Here is a 20,122-nt window from a genome sequence, read left to right on the forward strand (position 1 = left end):
CAAGTTATTGAACAGAACTACTTACTTTGACTTGAATATTCTCCCTCCAGTTTTCTTACCGCTTTCTCCTAAGCATTTTCAAGTCTTTGCTCAGAAATTTTTTTGAAAAAGTATTTCCTGAGCATCCCATTTAAAACAGCCCTCCAAAAGCCCACTTCAAATCTAAATACCTCATCTCCCTCTATATTCTGATGCTCCCTCATCTTTCTTGAGAAAATATATTATTTCTAGAAATTACACACACACACACACACACACACACACACGCACAAAAAAAGAATGTCCAAATCCCTTATCCAAAGCTTTTCTACTGAAGTTCTCTTGGTGGGCTTCAGTACATTCCAGGATCATTAAATCAAAGAAATGTTGTGTATATGTGTGATATTGGAGAGGTCGTGAAAGGGAGAGGGGACAAATCTTTGCAGAGCTGAGGGCAATAAAGCAAAGCTTGTAAACTTTTGTGAAACATACAATAATTTTCCCAGCAGGGCCTCAAGGTGCTATGAAAATTTCATGATGTATGACATCTGATGATACTTAAGTATATTATCAGCCTACTGAGGGCTCTACAGGCCAATAATAATTCCTCTGGTCTTTCAGTTGTTCGTAACACGAATTTTATGGAATAAAACCTTCAAGAAAATTTCTCTTATTCTTCTACTTGAAAAACCCTGGTTTGAACTTCTAGCATTTCTATATATTTTGTTTTAGTTATAAGCACCAAATGAGTTACTGGGTTTTGGAAAAAAAATTAGAATATTGTTAATGGTACTTAGCATACTTAAAACAATCCTACACAGATTAAAATGGTTCATATGCTATATTTAAAATTTTTATTTGCAATCTAAAATGTATATGAGTGGGCACAATTAATGATAAAATACAATTATCCCATTATATTGCCTTAAACAAATTTTGAAGATGCTGTAATATTTAACTTTTTTCTGTCACTAAACTCTGTATCTTAAAGTTTCATTGCCCTGGATAAAATTAAACATAACATGAAATGTTCTTTTCTTTCCTTTGTTGTGTTTTATTTACATCTGTATCTACATCTGTATTTTCTTATTATTTCCTCAGCAGCTTTTAGTTTCAAACAAGCATAAAATGGAAAGATAGTTAAATTATAGTAGCAAAGAAATTGATTAAGTTTAGGAAAAAACCAAGGGCATCCTTTTCTCTTGAGTCTATTTCATTATATTTTTTATTATTTTAATTTTTTTCGGAAAGTTGATTCTTCCTGTCTCTTCTATTTGGGAAAGAAATCCTCTCTCAGTAGTATAAAAACAAGCATTGCATGTTACATTTGGATGTACAATATGTGAAAATACCTGAATGAGGAAAAAAAGAACTAGAAAAACAATAAATCTATATCTAAGTATAGCAAGATTAGTATGTGGCAATAAAGTCTATTATCCTTTCATCTTCATTTATTTTTTGTTTGTTTGCTTATAATCTGGATTTAGAGTGGTTATAGAAGTCAGGCGCTGATTAAATTGCCCCCACAAGTGAAACAAGATACTTTGTCCTATTTGTAATTTACTGCATTAATTTTTAAAAAGTCTAGGAATCTTTTGGGTGTTTGATACATATTAAACATAGAGGAACAATTCAGATTTTTCAATCTAGCTAATACCACTCAGTATGTGCTATGATATATGCTAAGGTATGTGCTCTGGTGAGTGCTGTGAAGTGGGTAAACCTGGCAATTCGCAGACCTGTATCCCTTGACCTAATAATACATTATATGTTAATAAAAATTTTTTTTCAAAAGTTTACTTTTGTAAGTTCACCATGAAAAGGAAAAGAGATAACAGAAATAGTGATTTGCAATCATTTTTACTTATCTTGGTTTAGCAAATGTACCAGTTCAGTGTAAAATAATCAGACTGATGATGCTCACAAAATAATTATTTCATGTTTTACAATGGTTTCATGAACAAATTAAGAGACAAAATCTTTTGGCTAATTGGAATCAAAGTTGTTATACTATTATAAAATTCACAAACAATAAAAACAAAATGTTGTTACTACAGTTTTTAGCAGTAGTCCACAACACACACAAAATATTATATTACAACCGAAGGGAATTTTATGGTAGACAATTTAAACATGTTTAGTGATAAATAAAAAGACAATACTATTTTGAAACATTACTCTTGATCTAAAGGACTCTTTACCATTAGTGATTGTCAAAGAAATGTCAATTTATGCCCAGATGTCAGAATTCTAAATCATTGTTAAATTATAAGATATGAGATATCAAGGAAAACAAATAAATTAAACGAGTTGGCACAAGGACTAAATCTAATTTAATAGCCAAGACAATCCTAAATCTGGAAGTCTTTACAAAGGAACCAGAAATCTGAAACCCAGATGTTAAAGAAGGTAATTCAAGTTTATTGCGTGCCTGAGGCAACGGGCTAAAGCCTTTCTCTTTCTTTTATCATTTAATGGATCTGTCATTTCCATAGATCATAATTCTCATTTACAGAGTAGTTAACCAATCTAGAATCTAAAATATTCAAGTAAACTTTCTCAGACTTGTGGAAGGAGGCAAGGCTCAGCTCTAGGCCTACCACTCTGTAAACATCCAGTCCTGTAAGTACTAACTAAATTCTTTCCCTAAGAGCGTCTTGGCAATCCACATAATGGAGGTTCACACACTATGGGTATTCATGTGTCATACACATTCACATAGTCCCAATATTCCACAAAACATCAAAGTATGGTCTGTGTACTCAGAGGAAAAATTATCAAACCAAAGTGACAAGGGTAACACCAAAACAATTTGTGGAGAAGTACTCAACTCTCTTATGTCTTTTATTATGTCGAATCATTATGTTTTGTATCTTAACTAGGAAATAGATCCATTAGTATTCATAATGTTTAAAGTAAGAAAAAATAAAAGTAGCAAAATTATCTCAGGCGTTTATGTACAAATTACAGGAAAAAACTTAAAGCTAATGTGTTTCAACACATTGTTGATTAAAAATCAGGCAGAAATTAAAGTACAGAAAATGAAATATTATCATGACTAAATATTGAGCTATTAGTTGTGTCTTTATAAAGTTCTTATTTTACAGAGAGGAAAACAAAATATCACACTTTTAAATTCAAAATCAACTACCCAGGAATCCTAGCTAAAAATTCCCAAGGTTCCCTAGGAATTGTTTTCTAATTGATGCAAGTATAGAAATAAGAGAGTGATCAGTAATAATAGTTAAACTATTTGTAATGAGTAATACAGTACGGATATTGACAGTCTATAAGGGTGTTAGATACTTGCATTTTTAAAAGTCAGTTCTTCATTTGATTCCGGTTTTATGTTATGCACTAATATTACTACAACTGGAAGGTCATGCAATGAATCCACAAATCTGTTTTTACAGAGTATCTACAATTTTCATCTCAAACTAATCATTTTGCACTATATGTGACTCTGGAAATACCTCTGAAATATTTTTATCTCTAGACAAGTCATGAATTTGCAAAGAAAAAGAAAACTCATTCTGATCTCACAATTTCAGGTACCAAATCTCTACAGTTGTCAAAATCTTTAGATATAAATATGTATGTGCTTTAATATGCTGGCAAAGATACACAGATACACATTCATTCAGGATGATGCTTTGACTATGGAAGGGTCTCTCTCCCTTTGCACTCAGGCAGTGCATATTCTTTCAGTGACAACAGTGAAGGCACTCTACTAGTGCCTACAGTATTGCATAAATGTGATAAAAGGATTTCTTTGGGTGCCCTCATCTTGCTCATATAACAAGCATACAAGTAAAGCCATTTCATTTATTCATTAGAATATTAGCATTCTGGGGCACCTGGGTGGCTCACTGGGTTAAAGCCTCTGCCTTCAGCTTAGGTCATGATCTCAGGGTCCTGGGATCAAACCCAGCATCAGGCTCTCTGCTCAGTGGGGACCCTGCTTCCCCCCCACCCTCTGTCTGCCTGCCTCTCTGCCTACTTGTGATCTCTGTCTGGGAAAAAAAAAAGAATATTAGCATTCCAGGGATATGAAGGGTGAACAGAGCTTCCCCCTGTCACTTATCTAGACATAAATAAAGATCTCATTATGATGGAGAAAAAAATCAAATATTTTTCGACCTTAATGCAACTGTAATTTTCTGGATTTGACTTTTTATTTTTTTAGTTGTAGGGAGAAAAATGTCTTTCACTTCTACACTTTCAAGTTCTTGGTTGAGGACTCTATAAAAAGACATACAGGTATCTACCACTTTTTAAAAGTTTGCATTATACCACTTTGCTTTTATGAAAGACCTACATCAGTACCTATTTTCACTGACCAAAAGAAATCAGAAGAGGATTTTCACTTTTATGAAAAAAGGCAAAAAACAAAAATAGTGTTTAGTGTTTGTTTTGCAGCTAGCCTTTGTAGAGGCAGCATGCGGCCAACCAGCTAGAGTAGCCCCACTAGGCTCCTTCCCTGGGAACTACACATAGCATCTCAGTCAAACCACCACAGCTTTGAACTGTGTTTGTGAGCATCTGTGTTTTATCTCAATTTATTTTGTGCATCTGTTAGTAAGATGTGTCCTAAGATATGAGAAAGGGCTGAGAGAGGTTATTTTTTTAAGTCTGGGAATGCTTGAAAAATGTTTCCTGTAAATTAATGTTAATTGCTTCTTTCCTTTAAGCCATGTCGGTTTACAAAAGTTTTCAGAAGAATGTTCTACTTTTGGAAAGCAGGGGAAACCTATATTAACAAGAGAAAAGCACAGAAATATATTTAATACAGGTCTTATGTGACACAGAATCCTTCAAAAAGAAATGAGGACTCAAAGAAGTGGTTCAATTTGAACAATTTTAGGCTAGGTTCGATGAAGAGTGGAAAGTCTTCGGAAAATGTGATAGATTAAAGGAGTGTGAGCTAAGGGAGCTAACTGGGGAAAGCAGAGTAGGGTTTGTTCCTTCAGATTCTTCTCAGTATCCTCCTCTGTCATCGAGATAAGGATATTCCTTTATTCTGCGTGTAGAAAGAGTACCTCTCCCATGACAGTCTTAAGAACAGTGGGAGAAGGTCAACGTCCTTCCTGCTCTTGCTTTTTTTCTCAGATTTCTTCAGGTTAATATATTCAATATGCCAAGAGGCCATGCTCTGGAATAACATGTCCTTAAGCAGTGTGTCTTGTCAAAATCTAAAATTCTAGGGGACCATCTTTAACTAATTTTCTAAGATTATCATAGATATGCATTCAGTTGTTTTGAAACAAAGTATAGTAACATGAGTATATAAAATGAGTCACAAAGATGACTACATTTAATTCATGTCATGGATTCACACTAATATGGGTGATGAGAATGATAATTTTGAACTACACAACATTACTGCTATAACTTAAATACTAACCGTTTCAGATTATATCAGAATTTGTTTCCATATTTCCTTGGATTATCTTCTGTATAATCTTAAAATTTTAGGAATATCAGATCTTATGATTTACAAGACCTAATATCTTCTAGAACTCTCTATATACAATTTAGAAATAAGTAGTTTTTCTTGTTTTAACTTAAGTACAAATATGAAATGAATAATTAGTTTTGGGGAGCCAAAGCTCTTCCATCCAAAGAATTATTTTATTGAAGAAGCCATGAATAAATGTAAAATTGTAAAAATGTAAAAACATTTAAAGGACACAGATTCTGAAAATATTTCATTTTTTCATGTATTATATATGTTTATCTCTCAATGATATGATCTAACAGTAGTAATCATTCAACCACGACTTATTTTGTTGCTACTAGTTTGGCCAGAACATCATTTCATATCTTATCATTTGAAATGTTATTTTCCTAGTAAAGAAGACAATAATTTTAGGCATTTTGGCTATAACAAAAACGTTCAGAATTTTTATCTAAGTTACCTTTCTAAAAAATAGAAATTTTTTATCTAATAGTAAGTGGTAGAAAAGTTACATTCAACCGATCCTTCATGAAAAATGAAAGTAGGGGCACCTGGATGGCTCAGTGGGCTAAAGCCTCTGCCTTCGCCTCAGGTCATGATCCCAGAGTCCTGGGATCGAGCCTTGCATCAGGCTCTCTGCTCAGCGGGGAGCTTGCTTCCTCCCCTCTCTCTCTGCCTACTTATGCATAATATCAAATTACTTCTATGGAGAAAATGAGTGCTATATTAATACAGACAAAGTAAAAGTTATAATTTATAGTTACAAGGAAATACAGCACGCTAAAATAATTTATATTGGTCATGCTAAAGAAATCAGAGAAAACATTGCAAAGATAATGGACATTAGAAGATTTTGGGTAAAAAGATTTTATTCTCTATTGCTATAGACTGAAAGGTCCGTTCCTCCAAAATTTGGATATTGAAACATAATTCTCAATGTGATTGTTATTTGGAAGTGGGGCCTTTGGAAATTAGGCCATGAAGTGATGTCTTCATGAATTGGATTAGTGTCCTTAAAAAAGATCTCAAGAAGCTCCTTTACTGCTTTCTTCATGTGAGGATAACAGTCTAAAAACCAAGGAAAGAGCTTTCACCTGGGACCAAATCTGTTAGTGATCTTGGACTTCTCAGTTTTTAGAACTGTGAGAAATAAACTTGTTTGTTCATAAACCACCCTACATATGTATTTTAATACTGGAATGGATTAAGAATATCTGTCATTCTAGTCAAATTGACAACTGTCCAGCATTCTCAGTATCTTCTCAACCATCAAAACCTTTAGTGATTTGAACTAAATTAAAAATTAAAAAAGAAAGAAAGAAAGAAAGAAAAGATAAGAAAAGAAAGATAAAGAAAAAGGAAATTCTTCATACAAGGGTCCCAGAACTGGGCTTTTCAGGTGGTTGATAATGACTAATATCTAATCATCTTTGTCAATAAATTTAGCCTTGTTTTTAAGAATCATTTTATTTTATTTTATTTTATTTTATTTCATCTTGTTAAGTGTACTCTTTAATTTCCATCCCCAACTTTTCCAATCTCCTCAGATCATTCCCCTGAGGTAACCACCAGTTGTTCTTTATAGTTAAGAGTCTGCTTCTTTGTTTGCCTCTCTCTCTCTCTTTTTCCCTTTGCTCTTTTGTTTCTTAAATTCCACAAATTAGTAAGATCATATAGTATTTGTCTTTCTCTGGATGATTTATTTCACTTAGCATTATACTCTCTAGCTCTATCCTTGTTTTTGCAAATGGCAAGACTTCCTTCTTTATCATGGCTGAATAATATTTTATTGTATATTTGTATACTAGCTCTTCTTTTTTTATGTATTGATAGATTCTTGGGTCTTTCCACAGTATGTCTATTGTAAATAATGCTGCAATAAACATAGGGGTTTATGAATTCCTTTGAACTAGTGGGTTTCTTTTTGTTTGGTTGGTTTTTGTTTTTTGTTTTTTTTAATTTGGGAGGTAAACTCCCAGTAGTGCAATTCATGGATCATATGGTATTTTTTTTTTTTTCCAAAGAACTTCCATACTGTTTTCCATAATGGCTGTGACAATTTGCATTCCCATCAATAGAGCATAAAGCTTCTTTTTTCTCTACTGCCTCCCCAACACTTGTTGTTTCTTGTGTTTTTTACTTTAGCCACTCTGACAGATGTGAGATGACATCTCATTATAGTTTTAATTTACATTTCCCTGCTGATAAGTGATATTGAGCATCTTTTCATGTGTCTGTAGTTTATCTGTATATCTTTGGAGAGAAATGTCTGTTCATGTTCATTTTTTTATTGGATTATTTGTTTTTTGGATACTGGGTTGTATCAGTTCTTTTTATATTTTGGATGCAAACCCTTTATCAGATATGTCATTTTCAAATATTTTCTCTCATTTAGTAAGTTGCCTTTTAGTTTACTTTTTTCTTTCACAGGGTAGAAACTTTTTATTTTTATGTAGTCTCAACCTTGTAATACAATTTGTCTTTCTAAGTGTCACTAGTTTTCCTGTAATTGTTGTTTTGAACATGTTCTCTGCAAAGATGCAGAACTATTCTCCAAACCTCTCAGCTCCTAGTTATTAGGGTCATTGACTACACAACAAAAATATATAAACCTGAATAAAGTTCAAAGACCAATATGTTTAAGGATTAGTCTACCCTATTTTGAAATTAACAGTTATTTTGGCCAGTGAGCCATTAGTCATGTAATTATCTTGCACCAGCATATACATCTACACAGACATCCATACATCTATCATATATGTCTACAGCAGAGAAATGTGACATCAAACTTTTATTGTATAAATTCCTTACATGAAAAAACACTGGCATTTATTGATAGCACTTATTTATTTATCTTTAAAGATTTTACTCATTTAATCATTAGACAGAGAGAGAGAGGCAGAGGCAGAAGGAGAAGCAGGCTCCCCATGGGCAGGAGCGGGAGGCCAAACTCCATTCTAAAACCCTGGGCTGATGACCTGAGCTGAAAAAGCAGACACTTAACTGACTGAGTCACCCAGGCACGCCTATTGATGGTATTTATCAAGTGATGGGAAACAAAAAATTCAAATAGTGAGAATAACAGTGTATTTTCAGAAATACAATTAATTTCTGGAAATGCACTGATATTTTTGTGAAAATATTAATTTATAAAGAAGATTAATGTTTTTATTAATGTACAATGGTGTCCATATCTTTCCAGTTATTAGCATATAAATGTTTGCTATTTGAGGAACATTCTTCTAGATCTCAAGGTACCAAGAAAAACAAATTAATAAAAGGATCAGTTTAAAATTTTATTTCCTGAATGGTCCGTTTGTATACTTAATCTGATTTGGTACAGACTAAAGTTACACAACAGAGTATCCCAGTGACTGAATACTTGAGACTGACATTTAAAGATAAATCTTCTTCAGAAGTAAGTGATGGTAAAGCATGCTGGGCCACCATTCCGTATAAGGGCAATAAACCAGACCTACTCAAAATTAATTAGTTCAGTTGTTTATATTATATTCCCTAACATTTATTGAATGAAGTTTAAGACTGATGTTACTTAATTTCATATTTTTAACTTATTTATGTGGTCTTCAAAGCAATTCCAAGTCATTTATTATCATAATGGTCAAGAGATGAGCATTTCTTTGTTGCTCACAGCCCCTATATACAACCTGCACTTTTCTCTCAATGCTGTAGGCTTTTCTAATTATGGAGAAGTCTGAGAGATGGAGTATTCACTGTCATAAAACTTTGGGAGAATGTCTTTTTGATATTTACTATGATCAAGTCTGATACTAATTTTAAAAATTGTGGCGTATGTGCATATTTTCAATATATTTAGCATTTACAGAAATAATCTTGGAAATAAAAAATAAGGAAGAAATAAAAAAATGAATACTTGCTATTTCAATTCCACTATGGAACATAATTATTTCTTTAAAAATGTCTTTTTTTAAAAACGATTTTTCTTATTTATTTGATAGAGACACAGCGAGAGAGGGAACACAAGCAGGGGGAGTGGGAGAGGGAGAAGGAGGCTTTCCCACCAAGCAGGGAGCTCAATGTGGGGCTTGATCCTAGGACCTTGGGATCATGACCTGAGTGGAAGACAGACGCTAAACGACTGAGCCACTCAGGCACCCCTAAGAATGGCCTAAATGTAACTTTTCTATAAAGTATCTTTCAGCATTCAGAACATTGAAACCAAACCCGGATATAGCTTCAATAACTTCACTGTGATTATATTCTATTTTTATCTCTAGGACCCCTGAGTGCTGGGCAGCTCTTTTGAGAAAAACAACAAAACTGAAATCTTAAAACTAAAGGCAAAAGAAAAGTTGGCCTCAGGTATGGGAAAGAATGTATTGCTTTCCAAAGGCCATTCTAGCCTGGAAGGAGAAAGGAAGTTTGTGTGGAGATAGTGGTAACTGCTTCCAACTGTCAGCACTAAGTCCTGACTTGCAAGCTGAAGCTTTGCAAGCATTTTGGGGCAGAATGCATTTATTTTTCAACAAGTCAGCAGTTCCTAACAAAAATTCACCTATGCATAGACTTTAGGCTGCATCTAAATTATTGATGAGTTTAGTAACTTGCTGATAGCAAAGTTTTTCGGGTCCCAGGCTTGTAATATGCAAATGCTCAACTGCTCCTTCTTAAGTATAAAAGCTTTTTAAATTGCCTTTGATATTTTATCAATAAACAATTAAAAAGGAAAAAACAAGAATAAGAAGAAAAACAAAAGAAAATTACTTCACAAAATCTCTGTGGGATGTATCACATAGCCAGATAGATTTGCTTTTCTCCTAAGAGAGAGATAGAAGTTAGAGATTTTATTTCTAGATACAAAAATTTAGAATCATTTGAAAATAACAATAATATTATATACTTTTAGATCATGTAAAGCATGTTTTAGAGGTTAACTATCGGTCTAATAATATCTGAAAGGTTTTTAAATGTAAAAGATGCTAAAGAAGTTTGGAAGATAAATTCTCCAGAATTCTTAAATTTGGGGGTGTCAGTTAAGAAGGGGATGAGTCAGTTGAACATAATTGCTTCATATCTCTGTTTAATTCTTTCTGCTTCAGGGTTTCTCAACCTTGGCATTAGGGACCTCTTGAGACTCATAATTCTTTGTTGTGATGAGCTGTATTATGCTTCATAGGATGTTTGACATCATCACAGGCTTCAACTAAACTGAAGGCCTGTAGCACCACTCACAGTAGTAGCACCACTTCCCCAACCAAAACTATCTCAACTGTTTCCAGACATTGCCAAATGTCTCCTGGGTAAGGCTGGGCAGTCAAAATTACTCACTGTTGCAAATCACCACTCTAGTGAGTAGTGACCAAATGGCCAATACTAGATCAAAGGAGAAAAGAAAAATTAAACAATTTTTAAAAACACAATATGTCCCTAAATTGTAAAACATATTGATTTTGCAATCCATTAACAGACTCTAAAATAAATGTGTAGAGATATGTTTAGAGATAGAGTATGGAATGTACATAATCAAATTACAATCAATCACACAACTTTGAGTCAACTTTTAAACAGGAATTGTATATATTGATAAAATACATAAATGAGTCAAAATTTTATTTTTGTTATTTGGAATCAATGATGGCCAAATACTTTTAATTGGAACTCCCTTATCTATATCATTCATTATCTTACTGAATTGTTTATGGATCACTCAGTGCCAAAAAGATTCAGTGGGAAAAGACAAGATAATTATTGGAATGGGTCCTTGAGTCAATGAATGATGGACAACCCACAATAGCTAGGTAGTTTCAATAATTGTATTACATATATTCTTGGGCAAATATAGGTAAAATATCATGATAACTGCTTAGCTTGCTTAATTAACACAGATCCAAGTCATATAATGGCTGGGAATTAAAAACAGATTTCCCTCCAATCTTTTGTATAAGAGAATGAAACTATAACAATCTCTAAAAAAATTATATTCTTAATGTTCATTTCATGAACCAAAAGACAACCAAGATAGAGCTTTAAAGGAAATTTGAATTTACTTATGAGTCAATGTAGTACATAAAAGTTCTAGGGTTTATGCAGACATTTCTTGTATATGATAAGGATACAAAATAAATTTTGTACAGCCACTACTGGATCACTTTTGTCTCCAGCTGCTTGTAGACTAGCAGGTAAATGTAGGAGCTTCTACAGTGATGGCACCAGGGACCCTGATTTCAATGCCATTCTAGTTGTTTCTATAAGAAAATACTGCTGTATGTCTGAAATGAAAGGGATTCATGGGGGTGTTTCTTGGTGTTTCCTTGCCAAACAATAATTATGAACAGCAAGTGCAACAACCAAGACCTGACACAGATAGGGAAACTAAAGTTTAAGATACTCAGGGGTGAGGGTCTAAGTGATCCAACCAGGTAAGCAACCGGGGCCATCAAAGTGCAGTCTAGGTGATGAAGTCCCAGAACCTAAGTCAGGTTCGGTGGGGTGAGGAGGTTCGGAGCTGACGACTAAAGAAAGAATTCTTAAGACGTCGTTAGTGCAAAATGGTGGTTTATTAAAGCACGGGGACAGGACCCGTGGGCAGGAAGAGCTGCTGCCCCGGGTTGTGAGGGTAGGCATGTTATATACCCCACGGTTGGGGGGGAGGTGAGGGGAAGGGATGGGAGGTTTCAACAGAGTTCTCACATGTTAGGGAGGGCCTACAAGGTACCAGGGGGAGTCCTTGCCCTTATGGCTTGATCAATGTCGTCTTTAGGTCAGGCATTAACATCAAGATAATTGGGAAATTCTTGGTGGGGTGTTATGATCCTGCTATCATTCACATTCCCTTCTACCTCAGTCTCCTCCAGTTTATGGTGGGAGGGAGACATTAGGGCTTCAGGAACTGAGAGTTATTTGCCTCTGGAAATTTGTGCTATTGATAAGGTAACCTCCCTGTTTAGGTCTCTAGGACATCTTGTAGGGCAAGGGAGATTCCTGTTCTGCAGGATTGCGATCCCTGCAAGTTAACTATTTATTGTTTTATGGCAGTCAGGGGTGCCTGAGGAATGCTACACATATGGAGGGGAGTGGGTGAAGAGGGAGTGCAAGGCACCAGGTTCTGCTTTGTCCTCATCATAGGGGAGGGTGACTCTAAAATGGCTGGAAAAGACCTGAGGTGATCGCTCTAAATTCGGGCCTCAGGACAGGCTGCGAGTAAAAGGGATCTGCTCCTTGTCCCATTAATCCCTCCCTTTTTTCATTTAGTTTTTGTGTTTTGTTTTGTTTTGTTTTGTTTTGTTTTTTTAAAGATTTAATTTATTTATCTGACAGACAGAGATCACAATCAGGCAGAGAGAGAGGAGGAAGCAGGCTCCCCGCTGAGCAGAGGGCCCTATGTGGGGCTCGATCCCAGGACCCTGAGATCATGACCTGAGCTGAAGGCAGAGACTTCAACCCACTAAGCCACCCAGGTGCCCCTTGTTTTTGTTTTTTAAGATTTTATTTATTTGAGGGAGAGAGAGAGATAACTCAGGAACAGGGAGAAGGGGCAGAGGGAGAAGGAGAAGAAACAAAAGGATCAATCCCAGGATACTGGAATCATGATGTGAGCTGAAGGCATATGCTTTAACCCACTGAACCACCTCTGTGCCCCTTTATTTAATTTTTTAAAGATTGGGAAAGCCACCATCTCAACCAGGACTTTGTGATGAATGGGAAGTGTAATGCCTAAGTAAAGGGAAGTGATACAAATGTGGGATCTCTCTCCTATTGTGTATCACTCCACATATTTTCTGTCCCACCTCTTACACCTGGTGGGTGCGTTGGTTTTTTACCTATATTCACCACCTTTTTACAGTTGCACATTGATAACATCTCGCCACCATCTGCAGCATGGGCACATCCTGTTCTCAGGCTTACCTAGTACAAAAAAGTGGGCCACATTGACAAACCTACTAGACACTCATACTTGGGCAACTGAGACATGAAGGAAACTTGGAAGGATGAGTGTTGACAAAAAAATGCTTCACACTTTCATTCCCTAGCAGAAGAGTGCTGTGGCACATTTCTTAGGGCATTTTAGAATGCTCTATTGGGAGGAGGGTGCCTGGGTGGCCTTAGTTGGTTAAGTCTTTGGCTTAAGTCATGACCCTGGGGTCCTGGGATGGAGCCCCGCATTGGGCTCTGGCAGGTGTCTGCTCCTCCCTCTCCCTCTGCCTCTCTCCCAACTTGTGCTCTCTCTCTCTCAAATAAATAAAGTCTTTAATTTAAAAAAAAAAAAAAAAAGGAGGTCCTATAGGATAGAGATCTAGGTACTTGAAACCATAGTCAACTTGATAAAGCATCCTTATATGCTGTATCTTTTTGACCTCCTGTCCCCAAGAGCCCATTTAAACTGTATCTTGGAGTTATAATTATAAATAAATCACCTGTACACAAGACTTTTTCTCAGGCCGTAGGTCAAGGTATCCCAGACTAATTACTCCGGTAGAGAAGATCCTTGTGATAAATAATATTAAGAGGTCAAGGTAGAAAAGAAAATTAGAAAAAAATCACTTTCTAAAGGCATGGAATACTTCTACTGAGATATTTACTTGGTGAATAAATTTATTAATTAACAATCAACTGAAAAATATTTGTTGCTAAACTAGCACTTATTAATTGCAGGTATCATTATGGTGAATAAGACATGATTACTGAGATAAGGCTTAAATATTTTAAAAGGTATTAAAATTAAAAATTTAACATAAGTACAATAGAAAATGAATGGTGTGAAATAGGAAAAGAATGAATAGGAGGATACAAGTTTGTTAGATGTTCAAACAAGAAATGATAGTGGCTTAGACTATGTTGTTTGCTTTGAGAATTCCATTTATTTTTAGTTCTTATTTACTATCTCTTGAATTGTCTATAATTTTAGTTCACAGCTCTCAGCTAAAATAATTAAATAACAGAAGTTTTTATTATGCTCTATTCATTAATAGAATAGTTTTCTTTGAAAAGTAGCCACATACTGAAAAAGTAACTTGTGCTTTGGAGGTAAAAGATGAAAAGTTTTTATTCCTGATATAGCATTATGCAAATAAATAAACAAATCATATGCAAATAATAAATCATATTAAAAAATTAAGTCAATCTCTAATGGAACCTCTGTCCATTCACTGTAAGGTTGTTCTGATGCAAATCTAGAAGGGTGGTTCTATTACTTAGTAAGATAAAGTATATAAAATTCCTGGTTCTTATTAATTGCTGAATAAATAATACCTATGAATAAGTGGGTAAATTATAATTTTGCTTCTTGGTTTATTTCTTTTTATTATTGTAACAGAAGACAATATATGTGAAAATGCATGTCATGTCTGATATAATGCAGATATTTGAAGAATATTTCCTGTTCCTTTCCAGACTATAAGAATTTATTCTTGGGCTATAGCTATCCAACATCCTTATTTACAAGCAAATCATATGTTTCAGTCAAATTTCTATCTACACAACAGCAAGCAAAGTGACCAATGTAGGAAATTAGAAGCCCTTCCCTACAGTGCCCAGACAACTATACTATTTATGTTTTGTGAATGCTTTTTTTCCCCCCTAGGCTGTAATTGGAATTTTAAAAGTTCTCTCTCATCCTTCTGATGTGAAAATCGTCTGCAACATTTTGTATTTAATAAAATCTACTAAAGTTAAAAAGAACTACTAAAATTTTTAGCTTTATCTCCAAGACCTAAGATTCATTCTTTGCTTCAAAATAAATATTTAAATAGAAGTCGGGTTAAAGCCTGTAATTTTTGTCTAGTGGTCTTCTCATAAAAGATGTGCCTCTTTAGTTGGTTTCCTTTCTATTATAAGAGCACAGACCAGGGAAGTGAAAACTTACTGTCAAACATGAGATGCACTATGTTTGTAAATATTTACCTCAAGTTAGCAATGGCAAAAAAAAAAAAACAACAAAAAAAAACATATCTTTCAGTGGAATGCAATTTATTCTCATCTCCAAGTATACATATCTTGATGCCAAAAGGAGAAAAGCTGCCGTGCAAATCCTTCTGGAATATTTTGCTCTTCAAAACAGACTAAAAATAAGAATAATATTTAAAGGAGTACACCAAAATGTGATAGATGTACAATCTGTATGTAATTCTTTCTTTTTGCACTTACATTTACATAGTATTTCTTTTTTTTTGGTTCTACTGTTAATCCATTTTCTATTTTAAAGGTATGTAATGAATGATGTTACCTATGTATTTAAGTCTGTACATAACACTAAATGTTTTTTATGAAAATAGTTCTAAATACCACTTCTAACTCTTCCCTCATTTCTATTCTTATAATAACAAAACATGCAGTTGGAGTAATCCCAGTACTTTAAGTGATTTATTAATTGAATATAATAAATTTTGCAAAAAATAATTGTCATGAGCTTCCATCATATTTATGTTGATAAACAATATACTTCAGATACGTATACATGTGTGTATATAAAAATATATATATAGCCATCAGTGGCTTAATTTTAAGTTGAAACATAGAGCATATTTAAGGAAAATAGGATATCTAATTGAAAAATTATTTGGCTTAGCAAAGTAGATATTTTATTTATTATGTTTTTTAAAGATTTTATTTATTTATTTGACAAAGAGAGATCACAAGTAGGCAGAGAGGCAGGCAGAGAGAGAGGAGGAAGCAGGCTCCCTGTGGAGCAGAGAGCCCAATGCGGGACTCAATTCCAGGACCCTGGGATCATGACCTGAGCTGAAAGCAGAGGCTTTAACCCACTGAGCCACCCAGGCACCCCCAAAGTAGACATTTTAAAAGGACAAACAAATCAATGGGCAGCATGGGCAGTCTTCTGAAAAATAGGATTTTTTAAGAAGCTCCTTGAAACATTGAACATCCAAGCATTTCAGTACTATGTTTAAAAACTGATGCTAAAACCTATGATTCAAGGAATATTTTAGAAAAAAATTATGCCTGGCTACAAGAAAGATTGTCGATAAGGAAACTAATTAGGAGGCTGTAACACTTTTAAAGAGTGAAGGCAGGGGATAGGAAGGGCCAGAGCTAAGGTGGTTCTGTGGAAATGGAAATTAAGATATCATAAAGAAAACCTCATCAGGATTTTGAAATAAAAAGAAAATGGTTCAAAGCTGTTAGAAATCCTAAAGTTCTCTCAGAGATTTTAATCTTGCTAAGCTACAGCAGTTGTGGTGATATTAACAAAAGTAGAGAGGTCAGAGGGGTAGTTGGTTTTCATACCTGTGAAAGGGGACTAGATTAATGAATTAGCTACCACGCAATACTGCATATAAAGTGATTAAATAGTAACAGGTTGATCAACTGATTTAGTCGAGGTAAATGGAGATTTATTCCAGATTGTGTATTGAATGCCATGGTACGCTGGGAAGAAAGACTCTTTTTTTTCCCACTTTACACCTTTATCAGTTTTGCTAAAAACGATTGTACAAGTTTCTCTATGTGCCTCAGTGCACAGAACAAAAAAAAATGATTGCAGCCAAGAGCATATGATTTAGAGATAGAGCACATTTGCACAAGGAGCTATCATGTTAGAAAAAGAGGTAAGCTATTTCATGCATGTTTAAAAAATAAGGCAACCAGCCAGAAATTGGTAAAGCAAATTGGACAGGGGCAAATAATCCCATAGCTGACCACTGATCATGAATCAGTACTCAATGCCCTTTGTGCAGGTACAAAGGAAATCATAGCATTTTGCTTATTAGTAATAAACACTTTGTATTTATTATTAGTAATAAAGACTTTCTGAAGCAAGAGTGGACTTCCCAGTATTGTTGATTTAGGCAAGGGAAAAATGGAATCTGAAGAAACAGATCCACATTAATTCACATTGAGGTGAACCCATATCCAGGTTTGAACGACACCATTCACTTTTAGTTTTCAGTTCCTTACATAAGTAACAGTTTTTTATTGTTTTTTGTTTGTTTGTTTGTTTTATTTTTTTTAAGATTTTATTTATTTGACAGAGAGAGATCACAAGTAGGCAGAGAGGCAAGCAGAGAGAGAGAAAAAGAGGGAGAAGGAAGCAGACTCCCTGCCTAGCAGAGAGCCCGAAGCAGGACTCGATCCCAGGACCCTGAGATCATGACCTGAGCTGAAGGCAGAGGCTTAACCCACTGAGCCACCCAGGCAACCCAAGTAACAGTTTTTACATTTCATGTTGTGACTTGTTTAGAAATATTTTAATTACAATATTATATCCTGTGCTATGAGCTAGTGTGTCAGCTTACTACGATATAAAAGTAATACCATATAAAAGTAAACTTTATACCTTACCCAGGAAAGTGGGTGCCCAGGCATGAGGAGCCAGTTCAAAATGTTGAAGATTAATGTCTCCAATAATCTTATAAAAAGATTATTGGAGACATTAGCTGTCCTCTCTACTCTAAAAATATGTTACGTTACAGTGATTGGAAAGGCAGCACTCCTTAGAACACTAATAGTAAAGAGTGAGCCTGAAGGAACTTGACAATAAAAATATTACTATCTAATAATTATGGAATACCTTAAATATACAACAAATCATAAAGTGCTCACTTACAATATTGAATTTAAACCTGACAGAAAACTGGAATGTGAATGTTGCTATGATACCCACTTTACAGATGAAAAAGATAAGAGAAAATAAATGATATTTTCAAAGCCACAAAGAAAAAAAAAAGAGGAGCCAGAATTGACTTTAGTTGCTCAGTTGTATCAAAATCCAAAACTTTATCACTGAATTACTATACTAAATTTTCTTACAAAGTGAGGGTTTTAGATAATAGTTTTCAGTTTTGTGAAACAAAATTAATTTTTATATGTGTCTTGAACAAACATATCATTGAGTTGTTAATACTTAATCATTGAGTTGTTAATAGATCACTAAGATTTGCAATTAAAAACTATTTCTTTATTAAATATAACACAACTCAATTGTATAAATAAATCCTAGATTCCATAAAGTTCAATATAAATGAGTTAATGGAGACATTTTTTAAAAATTTAAATAAATAAATAAATGTGTGATATAAATAAATAAATAAATTTTAAATGATGGAGATGTTTTCTAAAATCTCGGGACAGACTTAATTTCGGGATCTTTTCCTTTTTCTTCTTATTTTAATATTGATAATGGAGGCATTTTGAGACTGAGAGAAGGAATCATGGGATAATTTTGAAAGAAATCATACTATGAAATGTAATGGTAGGTGCTACTTTTTACACAAATTGCTGGAATAATCTAAAACCATACTCTAAGCACCTGCTAATCAGTGTTAAGTATTTATGGACTTTGTTTTGAGGATGTATGCTTTCACATTTTTTATTGTGAAGTCTAAACGATTCATTCTAATTAACGGAAGAAACACAAAAGGACGTGTCATTTATAGTATTTTTCGCCAATGTTACAATTTACCAAAATTCACATTATTAACAAGAATTTTTAAAATATTATATCTCTAATGTATTCTCCCACTAAGCAGCTATTGTCACAGTTCACAGTCATGATTCCTGAAAAAGGTGGGGGAAAACTATTCTAGCTCTATTTGACAGATGAAAGAAAATAAGGGCAAAATTCTTAAATATCGGGCTATCAGACCATCTGGGTCTGGGGAATTTCAATGAACTGGACACAGAACAAGTCTCCTCAGTGATGACGGTGAGAAAATACCTGGGGGGATTCACAAGAAGAGGCTTAAATTACAGATCAGGCCTGCATAATAATAGTGAATGAGTCTTAGCCTTTGTTACAGAAAATAGGTTGGTTCCCAGATTACCTAAGGATGTAACAGAGAACTCCACAGGACAGATGGGAATCCTGAAGGAAAAAAAAAAAAAAAGAAAGAAAAAGAAAGAAGAAAGAAACTGTACAGTTTCATGGACATTTTGGTGATACCTTTCATAATATGAATAGAGGCTTAGAGAGACAATGGACTAGACTAACTAACAGAAATTCTAACTGTTTTCAGTTGTCCCAAAGTGGCAAATTTCCAAGAGGCTCCTTAGGATGAAAAACACAGAGGTCATGAAGGATACACCTAGAAGAATACTTAAACACTGCAACTTTGAATATTCTTTAATTTGTACGTACTGCACAAATGTCTTAACTGTTCAGTATCAATGGCAGTAATTCAGGACCTAGAAATTTACTTTTCTTCTTATTGCTGTTTGCACTTTGAACTATGAAAGCCACATAATCGAATTCTCTGTATCTTGTAATTGAGGTTTACAATACAAGTTTGTACATAATGATGATTTAATACTTACTTTATGATGTTGTATACAACATCATATGTATACAACTGTATGATGTTGTATATGATGTTTATGTTACACTCAACAAACATGTGAATCACTTCTAGGAGTCCTATATTTTCTGTATATCAGTGATTTATTCAGCAAATATTTATCAGGCATCCACTATATGGCAGGCACATAGTGGAAAAAATTTAAAATGAGATTTTATTTTATTTTTTTTTAAGATTTTATTTATTTATTTGACAGAGAGAGAGATCACAAGTAGGCAGAGAGGCAGGCAGAGAGAGATAGGAGGAAGCAGGCTTCCCTGCCGAGCAGAGAGCTCAATGCGGGGCACAATCCCAGGACCCTGAGATCATGACCTGAGCTGAAGGCAGAGGCTTTAACCCACTGAACAACCCAGGCACCCCTAAACTGAGATTTTAAATATAAGATGATCATTCACTT

The sequence above is a fragment of the Mustela putorius genome, unplaced genomic scaffold (genome assembly GCF_011764305.1).
Source record: "Mustela putorius furo isolate JIRA1106 unplaced genomic scaffold, ASM1176430v1.1 tig00003974_pilon_pilon_pilon, whole genome shotgun sequence".
In the NCBI taxonomy this organism is placed as follows: Eukaryota; Metazoa; Chordata; class Mammalia; order Carnivora; family Mustelidae; genus Mustela; species Mustela putorius.